Source organism: Malaclemys terrapin, chromosome 9 (assembly GCF_027887155.1).
Source record: "Malaclemys terrapin pileata isolate rMalTer1 chromosome 9, rMalTer1.hap1, whole genome shotgun sequence".
In the NCBI taxonomy this organism is placed as follows: Eukaryota; Metazoa; Chordata; order Testudines; family Emydidae; genus Malaclemys; species Malaclemys terrapin.
Genome location: NC_071513.1, coordinates 26,513,083 through 26,540,104, shown reverse-complemented (window position 1 = coordinate 26,540,104; position 27,022 = coordinate 26,513,083). Strand labels below are relative to the sequence as shown.

At 41.9% G+C, this 27,022-nt stretch overlaps 1 protein-coding gene across 3 annotated transcripts in view; it reads right to left on the bottom strand.

The window, feature by feature from the left end:
* The window catches only part of LPAR4 (lysophosphatidic acid receptor 4), a 52,676-nt gene extending 29,621 nt beyond the window's left edge, over positions 1 to 23,055 (bottom strand). For all 3 annotated transcript variants that reach the window (XM_054040790.1, XM_054040788.1, XM_054040791.1), the window contains exon 1: positions 22,754 to 23,055. The gene's annotated coding sequence lies outside the window, so the exon portion shown is untranslated. The remainder of the gene's footprint in view (positions 1 to 22,753) is intronic.
* Between the last annotated feature and the right edge of the window lie 3,967 nt (positions 23,056 to 27,022).

Here is a 27,022-nt window from a genome sequence, read left to right as displayed (position 1 = left end):
AACTAAACAAACTTGGGGAATAAAAAATCGTGGTGCCCATGTAGCGATGGGAAGTATTAACATCCGTGAGTTTGAAAAGGAGCTGGAGGGTCCAGGACAATCCAAAGTGCAACCATGCAGTAGATTACAATTTGGCTGCAGATGAATACAAGGAACAGGGAGGTGAATATCGGGAAACATATTCAAACAATGAGAACTGTTGGGCTTCAGTATAATTTCCCAGGGGAAGTGGCAAAACTCCATGGCTTGAATCATTTACAATTAGACTAGATAAAGCAATTGAGTATATACTTTAGCAAGGGATCCTGAATTAAGGGAATGAAGATATGATCCACAACACACTTTTCCATCTAATGAGAGTAGTACTGGTGCTTTCTATTAAGAATACTACTTTATTCCTCCTAAGGATACATTTTGCAGATTTAGAAACTTAATTTTGTTACTATGCCTTGCCTTATTTGACTGTCAAGGATCCTTTGCTTGTGTGAGGTGTATTAGAACAATTGGTACCTATCTGTTTCTGGGACAAACACATCCTAAACAGCAGCCTAGTTTTTGTGCTTTCAGATTTATTACAAGAAATCCTTGCTAATCCTTTTCCTGTCTCCCTCTAGAGGGCAGCTGCTTCCCTCATAAACAGTTGTTTCAATCCTGGCCAATGTTTTCTGTTTGCCATTTTACATTTCATGACATTACAGAATTTGTGGGATTTCAACTCTCACCACCAGATGCAGAGGGCTGGTGCAATATTGATTCATAACATATTAGCTTCTCCAGCCTTCTGGATTATATCAGCTAAGTGTCAGATGGAAATATTCTTTCCACAGGGACAGAGCTGCAGCCAGAAATCAGAAGTTTTGCACTCTTAATAGAATGTGTATTGGCATCTGGACTGATGCAAACAATAGGACTCAACATGGTGTCCAATTTCAGCAGGTGTGACAATATCTCACAGTATCTTAGCTGCTATTATCAAATAGGTCAAATTAGATTATCACAATCCCTTCTGGCCTTGGAATCTATGAATATCAACACATTAAGAAGGAAGAAAAATCAGGTTTCCAGTTTTCTTAAGATTCCATGCCTACAGTGTCTAATAGTTGTTATAGCCTGGGATTTTCATTGACTTCTCAGACATTGGTTAGTGGGTGGCACGTTATAATATCTTAATATACAACACTACTCATTTTTGAAAAGGCAGTGGGAGACCATGACAAAAGCTCCAACTGTGCAAAGTGATATGTGCAGGTGCAAGGGTCTGTCTATGCTCATCTTATTACAGATTCAGCAGGTTTATATTGTATCCACATCTATATATAGATGCTTGTTTTATTGGTGAAGTATATTACCAAAGCTAATCTTTTCAAGTTCTTGTGCTACTTTGCTGCATAAAGAGATTTATAGGTGAAAAGTGTGATAAAGAACTAAGTGGTAGCATGATTTTTATTATTATTGTTGTATCTCCAGTTCATTCCTGCACGCCAAAACTCCATGATTGATAGTACTTTGTTACTGTATCAACCTGATTGAAATAAATCTCTTTAAAAATCATCTCACGTGGTGTGACACTACGCCCAATGTTCTTCATAGAGATATTGTTATGATATGAATATGGCATAACTAAGATGTGTTTTATGCAAGATGGGTCGTGAGGTATCATTGGAAAGGTTATGATTTACTGAATATGATTATCCTATTTGTATGCATGTATCATTTCTGTATCTGAAGTTAGGAATATGGACTATGTCAGCATTTTTCAAACTTCGGGTTGCAACCCAGCACTGGGTTGCAGCATATCAGGCACTGGGTCGCTCTGGTCAGCACCGCCAACTGGGACGTTAAAAGTCCTGTTGGGGGTGCTGCCCAACTAAGGCAGGCTAGTGCCTATCTGTTTCGACGCTGCGCCCCAGAAGCGGCCAGCAACGGGTCCGGCTTCTAGGCAGGGGGGCAACGGGGCGCTGCATGCTGCCCCCACCCCAAGCACCGGCTCTGCACTCCCATTGGCCGGGAGGGGCGGTACTTGCGGGCGAGAGTCACACAAAGCCACTTCTGCGCCTCCGCCTAGGAGCCGGACCTGCTGCTGGCCGCTTCCGGGGCGCAGAGCGGTCCGCGGTGCCAGGATAGGCGGGAAGCCTGCCTCTGCACCCCCCTGTGCCACTGACCAGGAGGTAAGTCCGCCTCCCAATCCCAGGCCCCAATTCCCAGCCCTGAGCCCCCGTGAACCTGGAACCCCTTCCTGCAACCCAAATCCCTCATCCCCAGCCCCACCCCAGAGTCCTGCACTGAAACCACTTCCATGAGAGGTATAACTACCAGCACTGTCTATACTGGCACGTTACAGCGCTGAAACTTGCAGCGCTCGGGGGTGTTTTTCACATCCGTGGGCGAGAAAGTTTCAGCACTGTAAAGTGCCAGTGTAGACAAGCCCTGAGTCTTCCCATGCAGAGTGATCTGTCTTTCTGTGTCTGTCTTTCTGCAGTTGGGTGTGTCCCTACCTGTGTGTGTGCTGGAAGAGGCGGCTTGAGGGCCTGACTCAGCAGGACAGTGTAAGGGAGCCCAGGTTGGTGGAACAGGCAGGTTCAGTGGTACCCCAGTACATGAGGTGGCACCCCAGCAGTGGGGAATGGGGGTAGGGGGATAACCCGTCACACATGGTCTATCTGTGCTGGCTTTAATTGTTCATGATCCAGAAGTTTGTAAGGTTCTCCACAATGGAAGTTTGAGAGTATGGCATCTAAAACATTAACATCATCCTTGTTTGTGATACAGTGAGTCCATTTTAGCACTGAATGATCAGTTCTGTTGACTGAAAAAAGCTTCTTTGTGGCAGTGGGGAAGTCTCTTGAATAATGCAGTTTTCCTAAAGCTTGTTCTATTGGCAAAAGACTGTCTTATCACAGGGTCATAAAAAATGCCTGTGTTCTTAATAAAAGTAGGATATGTGCATAAGGGCAATAGAAATGCTATAAACAGAAAAGACTGATTTAGAGAGAGAGCTGTCTAAGTAGCCAAAAAAGCCTGTGACTCATTATTAGACTAAATTATAGATAGGGTGACCAGAGAGCAAGTGTGAAAAATCAGGACAGGGGGAGGCGGGTAGTAGAAGCCTATATAAGAAAAAGACCCACAAATCGGGACTGTCCCTATAAAATTGGGACATCTGGTCACCCTACTTGCAGATAAAGATTGCTGAATATCTTGGTACAGCAAAACTTTCAACAAGAAATGGAGTTATAATTAATTAAAAGAATCAAACCTCTTCTTTCAGTCTATGATCTATTCATTAGGTGAGCAGTACCTAGTAAAGGACTAAATTTCCTGGGTTCTGGGGAGAAGTTGGGAATCCTTATTTTGCATTATATTCTGAAATGGAAGAATTAAATCCACACTTTTCTGTCCCTAGAGAATATTTTGGCACTGATTTTTTTTCCAAATTAATGCAATTTACTGGAATTATGTAGGTCCAGTTTTATTTTACTTCAGATTTAAAATAAATGGAGAAACTCCTTTTCTGCCCTTGGTCTTTATGGTTCTAAACTCCTCTTTTGTTTATAGTCCATTTAATCCAGAAACACAACACAAACAGTGGGTGAAACAATATAAATTTTAAAATCGTTTGACTTAGTGCCAGATTGTCCATGGCCTATAGCTTTAGTACACTTTACTATGGATCATTATATTGTATGTAGCAGTTATTATATGAACTGCCATTTGTCTCAATGCTAAAATAACAACAAGATGCTACAGTACGCTTTGGCCAACTACATGTATTTTATGGTAGAGGCTACTTGCAATGATTTAAAGGGCGTAATAGCTGAAAATATCAACCGATCTTTTCTTGCAGTGGGGATGGACCCCTCCCCCATTAAATGAAAAAGCAACGCCTATAGTATAACAGAAGATAGCTCTCTTCTGAGAGTGAAAAGGCTCTTGTATTCTCTCTGCTAGCCTTTAATAGAGTACTCCCCAGCCCCATGAGATAGTGTATTCTGTGCTGAACTGTGGCCTGCTTAATATTGAAAGCATTTCAAAAAGAAAAATGAGGAAAAATTGTACATCACAAAGTTCATAAAAAATCCCTCACAAAGCTACCAGGACTCTACATCCTCCTTCTCCCACACAACATAGTTCTAACCTCCTTCAAGACCTCTGAACAGATACCTGGTGAATGGAATTTCAGCTTTAAACAACAAATTAATCCCAAAGCATCCAGTTAACAATTCCAAATTCATGCCTAGATTGAAGCTTAAGTGTTTAAGAAATGTCACGGTTGTTGTAAGCCATACTGTACTTTACTTTTTGCCAGATGTTCTCTAGAAAGTAAAACAGATTACTTTTAAATGGAGCCACCTGTATCAAAGTAATTAATGACTGCAAGAGGGGTGACACTCATCAAGAAGGTTAAGCCAATCAAAAGACAACGGCAAATAACTAATTGTATATCTTTAGTACCAGATTGGTCAAAGCCTTGCCCGACAGGTCTGTCATTAGTACAGTAATTTAAAATAGACTATGCAGCAACTCAATAACCTCTGTAGTCAGGAGCGGAGCCAGGGTTTTTGGCGCCCTAAGCGGGGGTCCTTCCATGCTCCCGGTCGTCAGCAGCAATTCTGCAGTGGGGGGGTCCTTCCGCACTCCCAGTCTTCGGGGCACTTTGGCAGCGGGTCCCGGAGCGAGTGAAGGATCCACTGCAGAATTGCCACCGAAGACCCAGAGCGCGGAAGGACAACCCCCCCCCCCCGCCGCCGAATTGCCGCCGAGGGCAGCAAAATGCCGCCCCCCCAAATCCTGGTGCCCTAGGCGACCGCCTAGGTCACCTAAATGGAAGCGCCAGCCCTGTCTGTAGTTTGGAAATAGAGATGAGTCCAAATCACAAAGTTTTAAAGCTAACTTTCCCATAGTTTGAGGTGATCAGATCCTGGTATCTTAGAATGAGCTAACTGGAAATTGACTTAACCTAGTTTAAGAGAATAATGTCACTGATTACAGGATGGCCTCATTTTAATTCAAGTGGTTAAGAATCTGGATTCCCTTGAACACAGGGATGGATTGAAAGCTTATAGATGTAGTTGGCATTTTATTATCTGCATACCACTTACAGACTGCCTGCAAGGAAATGGTGAGCGCCATTTCCTGTCCACATTTGTCACTTCACATTGATGATGGTGCTTTGACTTTTAAGGACAGGAAGATGGTGGTTACTGAAAGGACCTAGCTTGGTGAACATTCCATTTCTAGCTGTGTATGCTGTCATGTGGAGGCTTGACGTGAGCAAGAGTATTTTGCTCAGGTAAAAGATTATTTGACTATACAAGCTGCCTTCTCCTTGCTTCCTTTCGCTTGTCACAAGCATTTAGCTAGATTCTGATACCTTTAACCATGCTGAGTATCACCACTCTCTGTAAGGGGTCGCATTGAAATCAATAAGATTACTTGTGGATTTGAATGGTATTCAACATGAGTATGGAGATCTAGTCCCCAGCATTCACTTTCAGTAAGATATAGGCATAATACTTGTGGCATCAGATTTAAAAATAAAACCTCAACCAACCAACCAAACAATAAAAATATCTGAATAACAGGGGTTTTCTAAAATACATTTTTTCTTCCTATGGGAGGAAGGGTTGTAGAAGGAGTTTTGAGAGGCAGCAAGTCATGCAGAGGAAAGGCTACTCTGTCCATGGTTTCCATAGATCAAGATGAAAATCTCTATATCATGTAAAATGTTATCAAGGGAAAAATACACTTAAAGTTTAAACCTTTTAATCATTTTTATCAGGGCAGGCACTACACCTCTTGAGACCAATGTGGGGGTTATTTGGACTCTTCTTGCTGTTTCTCTGATAATTGCTCATGTCTGCCTGCATTAGATATCGAACCCCACACAGCAGCAATAGTAGATATATAGATATGTTTAATACAAACTCGTCTGGAATTTTTACATAATCTTTTGAGGGCCGGGCTTCTAGCATTGGTGGGATCCTTTTGGGCTGAGCTCCGAGAATATCAGTAATCAATGCACCTTCTGCCTCTCCTAGACCTCATTGTACTCTATCTTCTTCCATTGCAGTTGTTCTTCTAATCTGTGGTACCTTGCTTCTCCCCGGCTCTTTTCCTTCCTGAACCAGGACGTTAAAATGACTTTTCATCTTTCTAGTGAAACATATCCTCATCCCAGAGCCACCAATGCCTTCTCTCCTAATTCTGATGTACGTGGGGAATATTAACACCTATCTTGCACTCATTGCTAGCTGCCCTTCTAGGACACTGAATCCTGCTTTCATTTATCCCAAATGCATCTGATCCAGCATGACAGTGGACAGGATAAATGAGATATATTAATACTAGATATCAATTTATCTATAATGCTAATTCACTTCATTTGTCATCTGCACTTAAAAGTACTTGTGGATCAAAGAGACAATGTTTGGTTGGACCAGGACTGGATCTGAACTAGGCTTAGTGTAGGCCACAAGTATAAAACCATATACAGTTTAAAGTTCAGGTTAGGATTCAAGTACACTTCAGTCTCATGAATTTTTCTCATGAGGTTACAGCCCAAATGCCAGAAATCTTATAAGATCAGTTTTCATCCTGAGACTTTGGGTATATCAAAAGTGAAACCAATGTCCCTTCTGGTTTTAGATACAACCTGGAACCCAAATTACGAGACAGATAAATCTGAGGAGTCTAATCTGAAATTTTGAGAAATTCCAAGATGTTGTCTGAGGTGTTTCTGGTTTTGACGCATCTTCGCCGGAAAGCTAATGTTGTACAGGGCATCACTCAGAAGCTGCAGCAATGATTTCAAATGCAAATAATTTTATCGTGCAAATCACATAGTTCAATTTTGCATTTATAGGGGGGCTTTCATCCCTTTTTGTAGCATCCCTTTTTGCTAGTACTCTCACCATGACCAAACCTGAAGCTACCAGCTGTTACTGTGACAGTTGTGGGGTCAATTAGTATACAGTGCTTTGAAGAACCAAATGCTACATTTCAGAGTAACAGCCGTGTTAGTCTGTATCCGCAAAAAGAAGAACAGGAGTACTTGTGGCACCGTAGAGACTAACAAATTTATTAGAGCATAAGCTTTCGTGGAAAGCTTATGCTCTAATAAATTTGTTAGTCTCTACGGTGCCACAAGTACTCCTGTTCTTCTTTTTGCGGATACAGACTAACACGGCTGTTACTCTGAAATGTAGCATTTGGTTCTTCAAAGCACTGTATACTAATTGACTGTAGTCCACGAAAGCTTATGCTCTAATAAATTTGTTAGTCTCTACGGTGCCACAAGTACTCCTGTTCTTCCAAATGCTACAGTCCTGCAAAGAACAGTTAAATGTTAGTGTAGAAATTATTGCTCATAATTGAATCTTCTCACGCCGTTATCCTTAAATGAGCTAGTAAAGGACCAAGGCACTTTCTGTAACTCATAACTAATCACATTTTAATCAGAAGTGAGAATTAAGGGACTGCTACAGACTTTGCTGGGTTTTGCATTTTTTCTTTCTCTCACCCTTCTGTATAATTCTACTAATGATCCCTTTTCACACAGCAGATTAGGACCTTTTTTTAATGCTTCTTGCTCTCACATTTCAAACACGATTTTTTTGGCCAACGTGGACCAGATGCAACCACTTAAAACCAACAATGGCTGGGCAAATGATTGTGTTTAAATGGTGATAGCCACGTTTTAAAACTAATTCCTATTTGATGGTACCTGAAGTCTGATTCTTAAAAGTGACCGGCAAACTATTATTAATTTATTATTGATTTTTTTTAAGTGGGGAAGGGACTCTGCTTGGTTTTTTCTTCAGAAGATGTTAGCTCTTGCATCTTAATGGAAAGAAGGAGTTTGAATGTTTAACTAAGATTTCCTTTCTCCAGAATCTAGGCCTTGATGTTAAATAGATGTTTTAAAAACAAACAAAACCCCCAAAGTTTTAATTAGTCTAATTTATTAGCTTAATTTTATTTTTTCCTTCCCATCTCTGGTCTGTTGTTCATATTTCACTCTTTTGGTCCTTATGATGCCATTTCACTAATTCTCCAATCATGCTAGGGTTTGGTAGGCCAAACTGGCCATGAATTTCTAACATAAATGCTGGGGGAGAGGGGAGGAAAGTCAACTTAAAAAAACCCACCCACCTACACACACTTTTCAAGCCTTCTTTATTCACTGTAACATAGTTATAAATGGCATAAACCCAATGCTACTGCCCCTGCCCCTCTCCCTTGAAATCATCTTTAACATTAAGTCTAGGAATGCTGTTCTTATCATAATTTGCTCTCTCTTTTCTCCGGAGCCATGATGTATTATAATGATTGTTTAATTTAATTTAAAAATTGTATTGTTCAAATAGCTGGGTGCAGCACCTGCATTGCTGAAGCTAGCACCCTCTCTCATGGTGTACTTTCGCCCTGTTTGAGGATAATCTATTTTGTATTAGATCAGCAGTTGTTCTGGATCGGTTGTCAGAACTCGAAGTTTGATTTTGGTGCAAAATTGGAAAGATTTTTATTTGAATTCACCTACTGATTGATACTTTTACAAACTGTGGGTTCGCTGAGCTTTGGTATGGAGCTGTTTAAGGCATCTTGAGGTGGCTTTTATAACCACATGCAGTACAGAAAGCTTCCAAATGGCCTGATCAGAGTGTTCCTAGTTCCTGTGCCTAGTTTTAAGCTTGCCTCCCTATTGAAGGGCCAACCCAGTGATGGGAATCCCAGTTTACAACCAAGACTGTAAGCTCTTTGGGGGCAAAGATTGTCTTTTTATTAAATACATGCACAGCACCTAGCACTAGCGCCTATGATGGGCACCTTTAGGTGCTACTGCAGTACCAACAAATAACAATACGGCCACATGTTACAAGGCTGTTTCATGCTATCCATCCTGGTGTTACATCCACAGAGGTTACACAGTGCAATCCTGGTACATTTCCTTGTTCCCTTGGCAGAGGCATATGGGCATTTTCCCTGCTCTAATGAGCACACACATTTACCCCTTGCGGACTCTAGCCCTTTCTATGCTCTCTTATCGCCACAGGATTTTTGGCTGCTGAAGTATGCAGCGCAGCTGTGGGGGTGTCTGGTCTCTCCGCTGTGCAAGGGCAGGGGAAGTTGCTTGTGTGGGAGAATGAGCTGATATTACCTCATCACGATTTGCATCATGCTGATGTAGCAGCTTGATAAGAAGGCACATGCAGAGGGAAACATCACTTTGGACCTGTCAACAGTAGCTCTGCCAACTTTTAAGTGGGCTTCCCTCACTTTTGCTCTATAGGGAGCTATGTGTGAGCCCCTTGCTCCTACTTGACCTATTTTGTTGAGGATTACTTTCTTTTGGAAGATAAAAGGTCTAATTCCCCTCTCTCTTATGTAGGCTTTACATGTGCAATTTCATTTCCTGCAGTTGTACTCCTCCTGGTTTGCAAAGGAGAAGAGAATCAGGCTGAAAATATACAGTCTGCTCTTCTCAGAGTTGCAGGGAGCACAACCTTATGGATGCTCCAGTCTTTCTGGGGTATCAGTGAGCTATTTTGGTACAAGCCTTATACACCATGCCCCATTTATTTACCAACTCAGATGCTCCCAGTAATGAAATACAATACATCTTCAATTAAATCAGCATCTTCTAAAATGGGCACCCATACTATAGGACAGTTCAGAAGAGGAAGAAAAAAATAGACAATCCAAATAGAAGGTCGGGATGAACTTATGGAGGCAGAAAGTACTTACACAAACTGGAATTCAACCAGGTCACCCTATCTCTTACAATGTATGCCAGCAGAACTTTAATGCCCACATGTGGTGGGTCAGAACCCCGATTTTATGTCTCCTTTGCATGACGGTATCTCAAGCAACACGATCATCCACCAATATCATGGAGCTGGAGCATCAGCTCAGTGCTAATATAAGAAAATAAAAGTCCCGTCTACAACATTCCCAGCACGTGGGTGGTTTTTTTCCAGCAATTAGTTTGCTGGATGTCTCCCAGACCCCAGTGCTGCTTGGCTGTGAGATCTAATAGTATGGCGATAGGCTGGTGGAGTTTAAATGATAAATATTCTCAAGTGAATTTAAAGCAACTTCTTGGGCCATTACCAACTGGTGCTATATTTATCCTAATGCTGACACATCTTTAAATAGGCTGGTCTGTTACAGGCTCTCTGTTTAAAGGATTTGCCATGATTACTGTAATGAAATGCAGTCTTTGCAAACCTGTTTCAAAAATAACAAAGCCCTCCTAAATAGTTCTTTGATCTTACAGAATTTCTTCTGCCAGGAAACTGTTGCGGAAGACATGTCCTTTTCTATGACGGCTCTATTATTTCTCTCCTGTAAACACTTCTTCTATTTTTGTTTCCTTAGGTTTATTCTTTGAGGGGTTACTGCCAATTCACCTCTCAGGCCATCCTTAGTGTCAAAATAACACTAAGAATTATGGTTTCACCTACTCGTGTGGGATCCACTGCGGGATTATTCATGGGATGCCAGGTTGCAAAGTGGGTGATTTAAAGCTATAACATTTTTCCCTTCGCTTGCTCTTCTCACTTTTATTTGGCTCCTGTTAATTTATAATGATGATGGATGCATCCATAATCACAAGAGTTCTATATAGCACCGTTGGCAGCTCTTAGCACTGAAGCTCCATGCATGTACTAAAAGCTGTCAGCCAGAGCAGAGCTACAGCATGGCTAGTTGCTAACTTGCCCCCGCGGTTAAAGGGATGGGAATGTCTCTCACTTTCCACACACACAAAAAGGTGCTTCAACCTATAATTTTAATTGTGCTCTATTTTAACGAGGCTAATATTGCCAGGTGATCTCTGGATATAAACTTGCATTAGCAGCACAACATAATTGGACTTCAGATACCATCAAACAGAAACCATTACCGTCAAAAAATGATCTTGAGGCTGACCCATCTGTGGCAAAACCCATTCAAGATGTATCAAACACAGCCTTTTACGGGGGTTCTTTTAGCAAACCCATCCAATGAAAGGAGAAGAGACTATCCTGTGTGAGACTACCCTGTCATGCTCCCATTATGGTCTGTGGGAGTAGGTTTATGTTGTATAACAGTAATAAAAAGGCTAGTTGCACTTCTAGAACACCACCTCTCTCAGGACCTCACAGCACATTCGAAGCATTAGAGCTAGGTAAGTAGTAGTAACCCACTCACTGAAAGAGAAATCCCAGAGGCATGGACAGGTTATGGCGCAGATGGTGGGAAACACAAGGGCTGTGTAGGGACAGTACGACTGCTGCTGTTAGCCTTCCCAAAGGAAGTGGGGAGTTGGTGGGGCACAAAGAAGTGGACACTGCATCCTCCAGTCCCCTAAGTGCTGGGAAGCATTGATTCTTCTTCTCCTTGTGGAAATATAGTCTGGTCTTAGTGGCAGCACTGGGATCAAGACTTACATTATTCAATCTGATGCCCATTTTCTTCATCACTCACAAGTGGCCAGGATGGAAATGAGCCTTTAATTTCACTTTCAAACTGCCAGTATCAACAGCGTGATTTTCATTAGTTCCTCTTTATCTTTCTGTGAGCCCAGATGTTCTGTTTTGTTAAACACATTCAATTTAATTTTGCTATCAGCACAGGTCATGAGCACTGCTCCATGCTTTCACAGTCTTGAGTCTAAATTTTCCCCTGTTTTTTTACAAACACATTGTTTTGCGTTGTACTAACTAAAGCAGGGGCGGGCAAACTTTTTGGCCCAAGGGCCGCATCAGGTTTTCTAAATTGTATGGAGGGCCGGTTAGGAGAGGGGGTCGTGGTCCGGCCCCCACCTCCTATCTGCCCCCCCCCCCCGGGACTCCTGCCCCATCCAACCCTCCTGTTCCCTGATGGCCCCCTGGGACCTCTGCCCCATCCACACACCCCAGCTCCCTGTGCCCTGACCACCTCTGGATCCCCGCCACCCCATCCAACCCCTCCTCTTATTCCTGACAGCCCCCCCGGGACCCCTGCCCCATCCAAATACCCCTTCTCCCTGTCCCCTGACTGCCCCAGGAACCCCTGTCCCTGACTGCCCACTGCTGCCCCATCCAACCGCCCCTCCTTCCTGACTGCCCCCTGGGATCCCTGCCCCCATTCAATCCCCTGTTCCCCCCCCAACCGCCCCGACCCCTATCCACACCCCCGTCCCCTGACCACCACCCCGAACTCCCCTGCCCTCTATCCAACCCCACCTGCTCCCTGCCCCCTTACCACACTGCCTGGAGCACCGGTGGCTGGCGGCACTACAGCCATGCCGCCCGGCCGGCGCCACCAGCACGCAGCACAGAGACCAGGTCAGGCTGGGCTCTGCAGCTGCGCTGCCCCAGGAGCTCACAGCCCCGCCGCCCAGAGCATTGCGCCGGCAGCGGAACGAGCGAGCTGAGGCTGTGAGGGAGGGAGGACAGCAGAGGGGAGGGGCTGGGGCTAGTCTCCCAGGCCAGAAGCTCAGGGGTTGGGAGCTGGATGTGGCCCGCGGGCCGTAGTTTGCCCACCTCTGAGCTAAAGAGCTACAAGTTGTATGTCTCAAATACGTATCTGCCAAGGTAAGTAATCTCTGCTGTGAATTTTAACAATGGAAGCCCACGGTCATTGGTTTTCCTGTGTACAGATTTACCAGCTGCTGGTCTCCAACATTTATTGATGTTTTCTTTGTCTCTAATCAAGACATTGTCATATTTAATTAGGGAGTCTATTCTTTGACACTGAGATGTTGGATGCTCTTGTTTCCAGGCTGATAGAGGGCAAAGACCCAAAGAGCACAATTCTGGGCCAGACCTGGGTCAGCCTCTCCATGAGTGCACAAGGGCAGAGAAAGACACACCTTTGCTTCCACTGGGGAGCTCAGTCTCTGCTGCCTTCTAGCACCTTTGTAGGTGCTGGGTAAGAATAGGACAATGATCCCATCACCCTGCACCAATGCGTGGAGCTGTTAGGACACAGAGCAGAGAACATGCTGCACCCTCTCCAACAGCAGTGAGCTATTGCTTGGTGTGTGCTCCCTCGGGACAATTCTGGCCCGTTCCAGTCACAAAGCAGCCCTTTCACATGCCCATCTGGCACATGTGAGGGTGTCCAGGGCAGAGTTATGCTTCGAAAGGAGCTTCAACTTGATATCTCATTCTGTGGCCACAGCGTTATGGGTGGAAATGGAAATGGTGCAAACTGTATTATGTAGCTGTCTAGTCACTTGAATTGCAGGTGATCTGAAGGCCATTTCCGATAATCATCCCCCAAATGGGGGACCCAGTATCAATAATAGTGCAGGCTGCTTAAAAAGGAAGGGGATCCTGAGAGAGTTGGTCCAATTATTAAATAACATTTCTAAAACCTCAGTTTGGCTGGAAGGAAAGTAAACCTGGGTCTAAACGGCTTATTGTGTCTTGAGCAATCCTTGTGCATCTTTTGTATTAAGTTTAATTTATTTTTATGTAACAGGCCCTTTTGGAAAAACTTTACAGAATTTAACAAAAACTAACTCATTGGTTTTGGACCATCTTATATTTTTTCCCCACTGTAATAATTTATGGGATGGTTCCAAAAGCCTATAGGAAGGATGATTGTAATCTCTACTAACTCTTACAGGATTTTAGAGTGACTTCCATAGAACTATAGTGGCTTCATATCTATTATGCTATCAGACTTCTCTATAAAAAGATCTGCTGGTACATTCAATATTAAAATAAGACTGACAAGAAGCTATCTATCTAAGGTATTTACGTGATCCCCATTAACCTACTATGTGAACATCCCACAATCTTTTTTTTTATTCTCACAACACCTCTGTGGTACAGGGAAGTTCTAGCATCCCCATTTTACAGATGGGGAACACTGAAAGTATGTCTACACTGCAATCAAAAGCCTGTGCCAGCTGACTTGGACGAACGGGCAATTTAATTGTGGTGTAGATGTTCAGTTGCAGGCAGGAGCCCGGGCTCTAGGACCCTATGAGGTGGGAGGGTCACAGGGCGCAGGCTGCAGCCCAAGCCAGATCATCTACACTGCAATTAAATACCCCCCCCAGTAGCCTGAGTCCTGCCAGCCCAAGTCAGCTGGCACCAGCCAGCCGTGGGTGTCTAATTGTAGTGTAGACATACCCAGAAAGACTTAGGGATTTGCCCAAAATCACATAAGAGTCTGTGATGGAGAAGAGACTTGAACACAGATCTCCCAAGGCCCTGGCTAGTGCCCTAATCACTGGTCCTTGCTTCCCCATCCTCTGGCTATGAAGTGGCAGGATAAATATATATATAGGATATTTCCAAGCAATCTCCCTTTTTATACCTGAGGAGACAAAAGAAACAGCTGTTGGGCTTTGGGGGAGGGGTCCTGATGTGAAAAGTTTGGTCAGTAATTCCAAAGGATTGGTAAGGACTCTACCTTAAATCAAGTATAGTTTGTGAAGCTGGGCACTAGGAAGTGTTTAACCTTCATTTTTCTTGTAACCATTTCTGACTTTTGTCCCTCATTACTTGTATTCACTTAAAATCTGTCTCTTTGTAGTTAAACAAACTTGTTTTATTCTTTAACTAAAACTAACCCAGTGTGTTTAAGTTAGATGGTCTGGATAACTCCATTTAAGGTGGCAAGTTGTTGTATAGTCTCTTAAAGGGACAATGGACAGACCTAATATCCCTGGACTGTCCAGGAGAGGGCTGGGCAGTATAAGACACACATTTTGGGGGGAAATCAGGGACTTGGAGTCTGTTGGGGTCACCTGGCAGAAGTAACCACGGCCAGTGAAAAACAGCATGTAAACCCAAGTGTGGCTGGCAGGCTGCAGTTGCACACAGAAACTCAGTGTGTGGCTCGCATGCTGGAAGGCTGTCTGTGGCCCAGGTGGGAGCTACTGCAGCAAGGCATTCAGAGCAGGCGTGACCCAGACCCTCACTGGCCTGGATTACATCCCATAATGTCACATTAACCTTCATATAATTAGATACAAAACTGCATTTAAAATTATTTAGGTTGCAAATCAAGCACTCAAAAGTTAGGCATTGCCAGTATTTTGGTTACCCAGGCAACCTTAACTACTACTTACTTTTTCCATGAGACCCAGCCTCATTCAGTGCACAGAATGGGAAATAGCAATTTCCAAATGTCTTTAACTCAACTAAATCTGAATAGAATCTCATGGAACAAAGAAAAAGCATATCTTTAGCCCAAGGGCCTTCTCCCTGTCAGATTTCAAAGGCCTACTGCAAACAATGGATGTAGTGGAGCTTCTCAAAAACTGTCAAAAGACTCTTAAAATGGAAAGTGTTATGCAACATCGAGATTATTACCAGCTCCATCTATAGTTTAAAAAAAAAAAAAAAAAGAGGACAGTTAACACTTGGGAGACTAGGAATTCCTCAGCTGCAGACTGACTAACTGCTGGGCTTATGTCGGCCACTACAGGCACTGGTTAAGAGCTGCACAAAGAAACCTATTTGCATTCCACGAGTTGTACTGGTCCTGCAACACCCAGGAGGGGCTATGCTACATGTTCTTGAGCGCCATCTAATATTAACTATTTACACATATACAGATATAGAGCACACTCAGAACATCCGCCAGCTGGAAACATTGGGACAAGTTTGAGTCTCAGCCTGCAGTGAATGCCACTGGCCCGAACACCCTACTTGAAACCCTCGACCTGCCCTCTCAGTATGAACTGCCTAATCCGCATCCTCATTCCAGGGAGCAGGCAACATGCAGTGAACCATTGGCACTGAGCCCAGAGTAGCTCTGTATGGACAAGTGGGACCAGCACCAGCCAAAAATCGTTTAGGGAGTAGATAATCTGCGCTTGAGGGTGCAGCCTCTTTTTTTCTAACAGGAGGGGTATACGGCTAGGGTATAACTGGGAGGGGACGTATCCTTTCTCCTTAGAGAAGGGAGGGACCAGGAATGGGAATTCTGACCGTGCTCTTCCTAGGGGCGAGAAGAAGAATTAGTGGAGCTTTGTTTTGTTTGGCAGATCCAAAGAGCATAAAGTCCCTTATCTCTCAGCACCTTCCATTTCCATTCGACGGCCAGATTCTGGCAAGCCTCTGCTTGGCTGTGCAAGCAGGGAAAGGCATAAGGAGCTTCACCTTCCCTTGCTCCCCTGCACTGGGGCTATTCAGGATCACGCTGGGGATCGACCTACACTTCAGCTGGGGCCTTGCTTCCCAGGGTGGGTAGACAGAGGTGCTAGCTCAGCTCGAGCTAGTGCACTAAAAAGAGCGGTGTGGGTAGTTAGCTGCCTGAGTGCATACCCAGGTCCTTGGATGACTAGCCTGAGCTGCTGCCGTAGTCACACTGCTATTTTTACCATGCTAACTTTGCTTAAGCTAGCATGTTTGTCTACCTGTGTTAGGAAGCACACTCCCCTCTGCTGTGCAGACATATCTTAAGAGCATAGCACCTGCTTCCTTCTGAGGCTTCTGCAGGCAATAAGTGCTCAGAAAGAGGAGGAAAGGAATGAGGGTAAGTCCGTGGTCCCTACCCCATCTGTTCCACACCAGCCAATGGAGCTGGGCTAGGGAAGGATGCTGCACCCTCTTCCAGGGGGGTGCAACAGGCACACTGGTGCATGCTTTTGGAGAGCCCTTGTGAGGAATTCTGACTGATTCAGCTACATTTCTACACAAGTCCAAATGCCGGGGGGGGGGGAGCTCCAGCACTGCTAATGGTGCACAGGACAGCAGCTAAGCCTTTGTGTGTAGGCAAGGTATCTGAGTGCCCACAAGTCTTGTTCTTAGGGATGGGAACTCTCGATATCTAACCAGTCCTACATATAACCTGCCCTAAAATCAATGTTCTCTTGAAAATGTCACAAAACAAGGGTTGTAACATGGTCATAATTGCAGGTGTGCTGTGTGACCATCCACCACCATTCCCAGTGCCCTAGGCTGTTTGTGATCAAACAGCGTACACACAGGGCATGAAATGGACACGAATCTGGCTCTCTCCTGTCAGTCTTGATTGTGTTCTTGTAAGTTAACGATACATTTTAAGTTTAAAAAAAAACATACTTGGGAGGATCTGCCTCAGCTTAGTCTATTCTGGGTGCACAGGGAGCTCTAGACTGAACTTACTATATTCAGAACTGAGGTTTCTATGCTTCTTGACTAGCCACATTTCTGTATAAATATACAGTGTAAAACAACCGTGATTGCAGTTTTAACAGAGTGCAACACTTGAAAATGACAGTTATAAATAGCCCAACTGGAGCTTAAAGCATGAAAGAAACCCACAGAATGTCCACAAGACACAAACTATTGCATGAATTAAAGAGGGCTTTGCAGCTGGACTAATGGCTTCCACTAGCTGGAGGAAATCTAGCAGCCAGTGCTGCTATGAATGAATCACTGTGTAAAAGGATTTTACAAAAATTTACACAAACAGGGAATCTGAAATAGGAAAGCAATTTAAAATAAAATCTTTTGGAAGCTTTGGGGCTTCACTGAGTTGAGATTTAACTTCAGATTTAAAACTACAGTAACGTAGATTCTTAATACAATTTGCAACATGAGGGCCTGATCCTGGCAAATGAACCTAATGTCAGCGGTGGGTGTTCAGAACTTCTGGGGTTGGCCTCTAAATGGGCACTTTTCATAGGAAAACAGTGCTCTAAAATACTAGATTGGTTTATAGGCTCCACAATGTTTCAGCTCTCCAGACGACAGAGAGGGAGACAGGCATTTGATTTCAACATATTGTAAATAGCTTCAGTTTCAAATTCCTTACATGAGCACAAGGAAGGGTGAAGAATAAAACATACTTGGCCTGAGTCTCAATTATACATTGTTCTCTTTACATTGTTACTTAAAGTGAGTGCAAAGTGCACGTGCCATTTTAAGGCACTTGTACATTGCCAGAGCAGTGCACAGGGCACTGAGGCTATGTCTGCAGTAGTGGTTCTTAACCTGTGGCCCAATCAGCACACAGCTGCGACCCATGTGGCATTCTCAGGGCCATACATGTAGTCTATATATTGTGTGGATGCAGCCCACATAACACACACACAGCTGCATATGCGGCCCATAATGATAAATAGGCTGAGAACCATTGGTACAGTCACTGCATAGTAAACCCAGGTTCAGCTCATCAGATTCATTCACTCTCTGCAACTGTTCTAGCCACTAAGACAATTCTGTGAAGGTCCCAATTTGAAACAAACACCCTGTTCTTTGGGGTGAAAATGTAATAAAGTCCCACTATTCAAAACCCAGGTACTATTTAGAGCTGTGTAGAACTCTCATAACAAAACTGGAAATCAACAGTTTCTAACTTGCCTGGTTTAGGGGGTTCAACTTGACTATCTAAGCACCCAAAGGTTCTCAAGAAATTTAGCTGAATCTTTTTGCTGAGAGATTCTGGCTTCCCTGGGATTGCAGCAAAAAGGGGGATTGAGTGTCCCTAGCAAGTTTCACAATAGAGCTTAATTGCAAAACCAGCAATTTGTTGGTCTTCTAGAGAAACACTGGCATTTGTCAGTTTGACAGTTCCAATTCAACTAGCTGGTTTCAGGTTGAGTTTCTGCGTTTGAATGAACCTGAAACTCTCAGCAAAAATAAATATTTATGAAATCATGCAAACTCGGCCCCCTGGAAAGATTCAGTGAAACTAGTGTGGGCAAGTACTATTCCAGACGGAAAATTCAAATAGCCAAATCTAAGAAGCATGAATAAATAACAAGCCAAATCTAAGAAGCATGAATAAATAACAAGAGTTAGAGATGAGGCCCAAATGAGAACACAAGAACCAAAGCCCTAAGCTTTGGGGAAGTTTGGGTCTATATTTCATGGCTCACGACAGCCTATTATGCAATTTTCCAGCTGCTCAGGAATAAGAAAGTTTGCAACAAACATTAAAATTCTTTCTCTTCCTTCCATTATCAAACAAAGTAGTAAAGCATCTATCCAGATGCATATCTGCCCATCTCTACTCTCCCATTCATGCCACTTCAAAAATTGTCTGTAACCTTTCTTACATTGACATTGCCTGCTAACTCATCAGTGCTGGAAGTACCAAAATGCAATCTCCCTTAGAAATATATTTATTCCTGCTATCTTCCCAGTTATAACAAATGTTGTGATGCTGTTTGTTATAGCTGGGAAGTTAGTAGGAATAAATTTCATATAGTACTTATAAACTTATTTGTTCTCTCAGATGAAAGCTGCAATATAGCTAACATTAAAGTTATTAGGATGCTATTGTTCTTACAATAACAAATCTGATGCTGGCTTATGTGGCCCTGTGCATGCTGTATTGTTACACTGTTCAGCCTGTTTGCTTCTTGTGTGTAGCGAGATATACAAGAATAAGAAACCTGATATTTTGGATTTCTATGTTTGATTGCCTCCCACTTGCAAGTACATCTGGCTGAATGTTGTCAATCAGTGTTTGCTTACATTGCTTGGATTTTGGATGGCTGTTGACTTTAAACCAATCTTCTTCTTCTTCAACGTTTAGCCAGACAATCAGCCATAGCAATCGTTCGCCATTTGGTCCATTCCTGCGCAACTGCAAAGGCTTGATGGCCTGAGAGTCCAACATCAGAATGTTGTTTAAACCAATGGCCAAGATTTTTAAAAGTGACTGCCTCAACTTTTGGCTGCTCAACTATGGTATATTGAAATTGTAAGTTGCTACTTTAAATGGTCAGGGTGTTTTCCTGATCCTGCTTGCAGGCTAGGGGACTCTGTAGTAAAGCACATAACCTAGACTGTCAGCTATTATGTTCAAATTAAGATCGGATGAGTTGTGCCTCTCTATTTCAGGGAGCAGCCTTTTTTTGTCTCGCTGGTTTCGGATTCTTGTGTGTTGTCATTCTGATTTCTAAGTAATAAAGTAGTGTTCTGTTATAACTTTCCAACAAGAGTATTTATTATCTAGCTTCTTTGTTTGTGTGCCATGAAACATGACACCAACTTCAGAGGTCTAATTTTCAAATGGCAGGTGCTCCGTGGTTCTAAAAAATCCATCCCCTTTGAGAGTGTGCTAAATTGGGTGCTCAAAAATGAGTGCCAATTAGTACTCATTTTTTAAAATCTTGATTGAAGTTCCAGCGCCTATTTTCTTACGTTTGCAAATATATGGCTATTCACACAAATGCTTTGGGCTTGACTACGGCTATGGAGACCTCCATTCAAGTGTGGATGAGAGTGTTTGCTATTAATTATCTTCCTATTTTAAAGTTTCAGGGGTCTAATCAGGAAGCAGAAACAACAACATGACTTTTGTGACAAGTTTCTCTCAACAAATAATGAAGAATAAATAGCCTAAGCATAGCATCTGTACACAACTGATAGACTGAAATTTGCTCACATAACCACTCTGTCAAACAACTCCAAACCACTAGATACATTTTTAAAAATCAGTTGGTTACGATAATTCATGAACTGAGAAAAGGGGGTATATTTATTGAATTAATTCACTGTGCATAGTTTGCTCAGTTCTGCTTATAAGAACAAAGCAGACAGGCTGAACAACACACATGTACAATGTGTATACTCATCCATATATCACAATACAGCAGGAAGAAGTAAATGTAATACTACTTGCATTGACATTGCCCTTTGACAGTACAGGGTTGTCTGAGAACAAGACCGTTTTAAAATGTCAAAGTATTTTGGCTCAAAGTATGATGATCTTACTCAGATAGAATTCCAGATCACTTTGCAGGGGAGAGGGGAAAGTTCATGCTGTGTAAATGAAGGGAAACTCAGCTTTCAATCAGAACAGAAGTTCAGTGAGTGCCAGTCTTCTTACAATGTTTTCTGGCATCAGGTTAGAGATGTCTGCAGAATTTTGCCACTTCCTGTCAGTGCTTACTCAGGCAAAGCCAGCATTACCTTTAATGGTGGTTTTTCCTGAGTAAGGGCTGCAGGATTTAGGCCTATGTAGGATTACAATTTAAATCAGAATCTGCCCCTATATGTTTGCACTTTGGCACTGTGTGGGGGAGGTTTTCAATATATATACCTAGGAAAGAAGTAATGGGTCAAATTGTGCTTTGTTAAATAGGTACAATGGTGTTGGATGCCTTGTAACTGATAGCAGAATTTGACCAAATGTATTTTGAAGTTAAAACAGATAATATTTATCAGAATAGTTTCTCTCTCTCTCATATTCTCTCATTAGCTTTTCCTATGGTGTTTCAAGTGTAAAATGAAACTAGCAAATTCTGTTTTAAGATAACCCCTGCCCACAGGATATTCACAAACTGGTTGCAAAAATGAGCAAGCAATTTGCGAAATAACTTCACAAATTTTCATTACACTAAAAGGGGGAAAATAGCATTAGAAAACATGGTTTTGTGCCTAGCTCTACCCTTTTCTTTATAAGGATCGGATCTATAACTACCCTTTATGCATAAACTTAAAACAGAGAGGAAATGTCCTCCTTCATGGGTCTCTTCTGTAAGGAATTAAATTGAGATTTTCCTGAGGAAAATAATCAATTGAGGCACAGTTTTGTCCACATTCACATCCATACAAATCCCCTGTAGTCAGCAGACTAACTTTCCTGCTTGTTTAAATGGATGCTACTTGCCTGAACTCAGAGATGTGCCCACTTATGCCAATGGTGAATTTGACCCTGTGGGTCTGCAGTAGTGTGAATGAGAACAGAAGTTGGCCCCTTTTTCTTTAACCAAAGTAGATAACCTGTAGCCACTGCATGCCAGTTACAGTGGCTGCCTCCTATGTTAAATCAATCCACTTACACATTTTTAAACTGTGCTATTTCATTTGGCATATGAGAGCTCACCTGTGTTTCATAACCTCCCTTTGTTTATCATTCCAAGGATTTGGGCTGTGATTCAGCAAAACATTTAAGCACATGCTTAAACCTCTCCATATTCAGCAAAGAACTTAGCTTGAGGTATGTACTGAAGTATTTTGTTGAATTGGGACCTTGTTGCTAAAGGATGAATTAAAGTCTGGCAGTGATGACACTGGCAATATGCAGCATGTTTATAATTCTAGGTTGATTTACATATGTGGAGTATCATTTTTTTAACTGTATTGTGCTCAAAAATTTTGGGGAGTGAAAAATATGGCCCAAAACTGTAAATACTGTCTCACACACACACTCACTCACTCACATATCATCTGTTGCTAATTTACAGTTGAATCAATTCATTTTAATCCAAAAAAAGCAGAGGGGTTTTCACTCTCTCAAACCCATTGAAAATGATACTTGCTATCATAAGCAAAGGAATTGCAGGACATGTGTTTCCCCCCAACTGTTTTATTTCACTGAGAGTGTTCTGCCAACTTTTTCCTCTGAGGGTCAATACAAATGCATTCTCTTTCTGCCTTTGTGTAACTTGCTAAGTATTCTTTCAGATTCCAGCTTTAGTTTGGAGGCTTTTGTCTTTGGTAGTTGGCTACAGTGTGCTTCTTACAAACTAATCTCCCCCTAAAAGGAATAAATACGTTAGCAAATGGTATAGCTCAGCTACCGTAAGGTGTTACCTGAAGTAATGGGGATGGGTCTTGGAAGGCAGAGCAAAGAAATAAAGCTGCTGGAATCTTTGATATCTACATTTTTGGGTAAGCTGTTTAGAATAGCTATTCTGTCCCTCAACTATCAACAATAGCCAGTTTTAAACACAAATCCCTTCTCCCCTATCACCGCCAGATGATGCTTGTTTTCTGCAATATTTGGTGCTTGGGATGATCATTGGTTCCTTTCTTTGTGTGTCAGTAATGGGAAAAAGTTGTTTAACAGGAAGAAAAGGTACAGAAAAAACAAATGAACTTACCCAAATCTCTCTCACTTTAGGAAGTTATTCAGTCCTCAGATAACGTTTCTCTCCTCTCTGGTGCTTGTCAAACATAACGCAACAGATGGCCGCAGACAGGGAGCCTCTTTGTCTGATTTTTATCGTCTCTTTTATAAACATTTTCAGTCACTGCCTACAGTAACCACTGAACATAGTAATCAAGGTCCCAAATAGCATGTAAGGGTATGAATATCAGGCTCAGTGATTTGATGAACTTTGAAGATCTTCACAGAAAGAGATGTAGACATAGGTACAGTAAAATTCCTGATTAATTTAATTGCCAGACCCAAAGAAGAGCTGAGTTCTGTGTAAGCAGTGAGGTCATTCCACACTGTAACTTAATCTCAGGCCAGTCTGGCACTACACTTGCATAGTTTAGACATCATTGGTCATTTGCAATCCCCAGTCAGATGGTTCCGTTTATACTGTTTTTGCCTGTGGTCCTCAGAGTTTTTTTCCCTAAAGCACAAAGCTATTGGAAAATCTCTGCATACGAGAGATCTTAGACATTGTTTTATTTCACCCTGAGAACTTATGGGCTGAATAAATTCTACCAAGTGTTTGCAAATTTAACTATATTAAAAAGTGCAAGTAACCATTGCTCAATTTATCTTTAATAACTAAATGCATACATTCATATACTAAGTGTCAAGAAAGGACCTTCATTGGAAAGAATAATGTTTTGCATCTGGCTACAACTATTTCTGGACTTAATACCTTCTGACATTTTGGATTCCTTGCAGCTGGTCAGGGTTAGTAAATTATTTCTTTAGAAATAGGAATTTATATTTTCGTGAAACGACTAAAAGCCTGATGGTAAATGTACAGGAGAGTAGAAACACAAATCTAGTTAGAGCTGTAAAGCATTCAGCTGCAGCTAAACATTCTTGTAAAGTTTTCACATACATTTACCCTCTGGGGTGATTCTTTTTTTTTTTTTTTTTTAAGGAATGAAGTTCTTGAATTGTTTGAAAACAGTGATACTTTGCCACTGCCTATTGGTTAGGCAGCCACAGGCATGTTACAGTGCAGTTCTACTTTGAAAATGTACTACGCAAAAATGTCACCTTTTTACTCCACAGAGCTGTTCCTTGTATATAGTCAAATTAATATCTGCTTCCTTTAGGGACAATAGTAAATTATTTTACTCCTATTAGCATTGCTTAGCCAACAGTATTATGAGAGAGATGGATTGAATTCTTTCTTGTGCCTCATCAACAGAGTTGTTTAATAAGACTCCAGTCTTGCAAAGACTGCACATGTGCTTAACTTATTATTATAAGAGCTCTCCAGTCTTGGACAGGACCCCACTGTGCTACGAACTGTACAAACATAGAACAATCTTAGTAAGGGACTAATCGCATACATTAAGTTAATCATGTGTTTAAATCTTTGCAGGAACAGGCCAAGTCCATGTTACCATTGCGGAGCCAGTCAGACCTATACAAATCCATGCATAGGTGTCCTTCAGGTCATAATCTGAAGACAGTAGAGTTGCACAGGAAATTATGGGAGAAGAGACAGTATCATAACAAAGGGGAGCTGCAAATATATTTCACAGGCCTGTTTAAATAGTTACCTATGTTGTCAGAAACGCTCTATTAAATCCTTTTTGCCTGTCTCTGGCACCCAAGAAACAGTTAACATTGCTCTTGCTAGAGCTGGATGGGAATTTTTCGTTGAAACTTCTTTTCATCAGAAAAAGCAGATTTGTCAAAATCAAACTTTTTGGTGAAAGGGGGTCAGTTTCAATGAATTTCCTGAATTTGGGGGAAATAGTTTTGAAATTATCAAAACATTCCATTTTGACAATTTTGAAACAAGTTTCAAATTTTCAATTCGAAACAACTTTGTTTCACAACTTTAAAATTATTTTGTAAAAAGGTCAAAATTGAAATGAAACATTTTCAGATAATCAAACTTAAGTGGTTAGATTGACCCAATTTTTCATATTTTCAGGTCATGGAAATTTTCAGATTTTGACTTTGTCCTAATTCGGGACAGGAAAAATGTTTAAATCTCAAGAATTTTTTGCAGGACAGAAAAAAAAACATTTTTCACCCCGCTCATGCTCTGGAAGTGTTCAGAAGGAATACATGATAGGGATTGGGCCAAGTTCCCTGTCTTAATAATGCAGGCAAATAATTGTGTATGTGTTGCTGTGGAATACATAATGGCTGTTCTATTGGTACATAGTCAGTGCACTACCAGCATTTAACATATTACCCGGGACAATAGACAATTTTCTGGGCAGTGAAAACCAGTGATTTCTAAGGATGTAAGGTCTTCCTCCAGATTTCCTGCAGAATGTGTTCTTTATTATCTAAGTTTTCATTTACAAAAGGATACAGCCCTTCTGGCTGTGAAGATAGCATTGAAAATATAAACAGATGCACTACAGTCTTTTGGGGTCTATTTTAGTGTTGTTAATTGGGTTTTAGTCATTTGTAAATTATAATCCATCTCCATCAGAGGGACTGTAGGGGTGGCTTTATGAAGTGCATCCTCATATTCTTAGTCTTTCCAGGACAATCGGGATGAAGGTCTGACTTTAGAGAAGTTTGACTCCAAAGGTAGTCCCTGGGAGAAATGTGGAGATCACAATTCAGAAACCCAAACTTGTTCTGACAGTGTTCAGGTGGGCCGGGCTGCAGTGGAGAAAAGCCCAGATAAAAAGGAATGCACAGTTCCTGGCTCTTTCTTTGAGGCTGGGAATGTGCATGTGCATGTGCATGTGCACTAGTGTTGGTTCATTGACAACAATTCTTGCAAATTTGCAGCTCGATCCAGCAAGTTGCTGGTCATCTGAAAGTTGCTGGGTGCCCTCAACTCCTCCCATCGCTGGCTCCTATGACTATAACGAGCCAAACCAAAATCCTGGATCGAGAGAGATCCTGGCTGACATCCTGACATCACTGGTCTATATCTTTAGGAGGGAAATAGCACCCAGGAGAAGGGTGGGTTTCTCCCATTTATTCTAATGGTGTGTTAACTTTGGAGACTAATTGTGAGTACTCATCCTAAATCCCAGAATTGCTAACTACTTGACTGCTTATCTTTGTCAGAAATATCTAATTAATGTTTATCTCATATGGCTGGGCATATCAGATATATCCAGATATTTTACTTATTTGAATTAAAGTACATAGAATTAAGTCTTGCGAGTTTGGAAAATGATGATTGTTGAATACTTATTTGAATAAATGAGATTGTTTGGTGGTATATTGTACCAAAATTAGGGAGTATTATCTGGTAGTTAAAGCAATGAATAGGCTTCAGGCAATCAGTAATCTATTGCTGGCTTTGTCATTGGTTTGCTGTGGGAGACCTCAGACAAGTCATTCAACGTCTTCCTGTGCCTCAGTTTCCCCTCTATCATATGGGAATAATTCCTACATCAAAGGTGTGGTGTGAGACTTACTGTTTAAGCATTTTGAGTTGTAATTAAATTATGAAATGTGTGTGAAAAAACACCATCACCTAAAGCACTTTGGACTCCTCCATAGTACAGCCTGCAGGAATTTGGTGGGGTTCCCCCCTCATTTTTCTTCATTGTTCCCTGGAAAAAATAAAACTGAAGTGGCCTGGAGGGAAGTTAACTTTTTTTCAACAGAAAAATCATTGGATTTTACACGCTAATATGTACATCTGAATCAGCCTCTTTGCATCTTACATTAATACCTGGAATTAAGGTAGAGATTTTAAAAATCTAAGTGCTCCATTTGCACACACATTTGTGCACATGCAAAATGTATGCACACAGATAACTAGCTAGATGGATGCATGCTATATTGTGCACCATCTACTAGAGGGAGAGCAAAAAGGATTGACGTACCAGAAACATGAGGAGATACTGATGGAGCCAGATTTACATAGTCTGGAAAACAGAAAGCTAAGTGGAGTACAATAAGACCTATAAATACCTCCAGGGTAAAAATATAAATGAAAGAAGGGAATTATTCTGTTTCAGAAGGTGGTAGGATAAGGAGAAGTGGCCTGAAGTTGAGGAAGAAAAAAAAATTAAGGTAGACATTAAGAAAAAAATACTAAACAATAGAAACAATTGAGCAGCAAATAGATTACCAGAAGAGTTGCTTGGGCCATCATGCAAAAAGAAGAACAGGAGTACTTGTGGCATCCGATGAAGTGGGCTGTAGTCCACGAAAGCTTATGCTCTAATAAATTTGTTAGTCTCTAAGGTGCCACAAGTACTCCTGTTCTTCTTTTTGCGGATACAGACTAACATGG